The sequence below is a fragment of the Liolophura sinensis genome, chromosome 2 (genome assembly GCF_032854445.1).
Source record: "Liolophura sinensis isolate JHLJ2023 chromosome 2, CUHK_Ljap_v2, whole genome shotgun sequence".
Lineage (NCBI taxonomy): Eukaryota > Metazoa > Mollusca > Polyplacophora > Chitonida > Chitonidae > Liolophura > Liolophura sinensis.
Genome location: NC_088296.1, coordinates 20,735,187 through 20,735,390, shown reverse-complemented (window position 1 = coordinate 20,735,390; position 204 = coordinate 20,735,187).

Here is a 204-nt window from a genome sequence, read left to right as displayed (position 1 = left end):
TTGACCGGTCCAAGCTTTTCCTACACGACCTATGCCCCAGATCTGAAATGATTACATCATGCTATACACACATGACCTCACCTACAGACAGCCAATGACAGCACGGTACATTGTCACATGACCAAGTCCAGAACAACACAACAGCACCAATCTTTCAGCAAGTGGCCAGATCTGATTAAGAGCTTTAAGACTACTGGCTCTTTG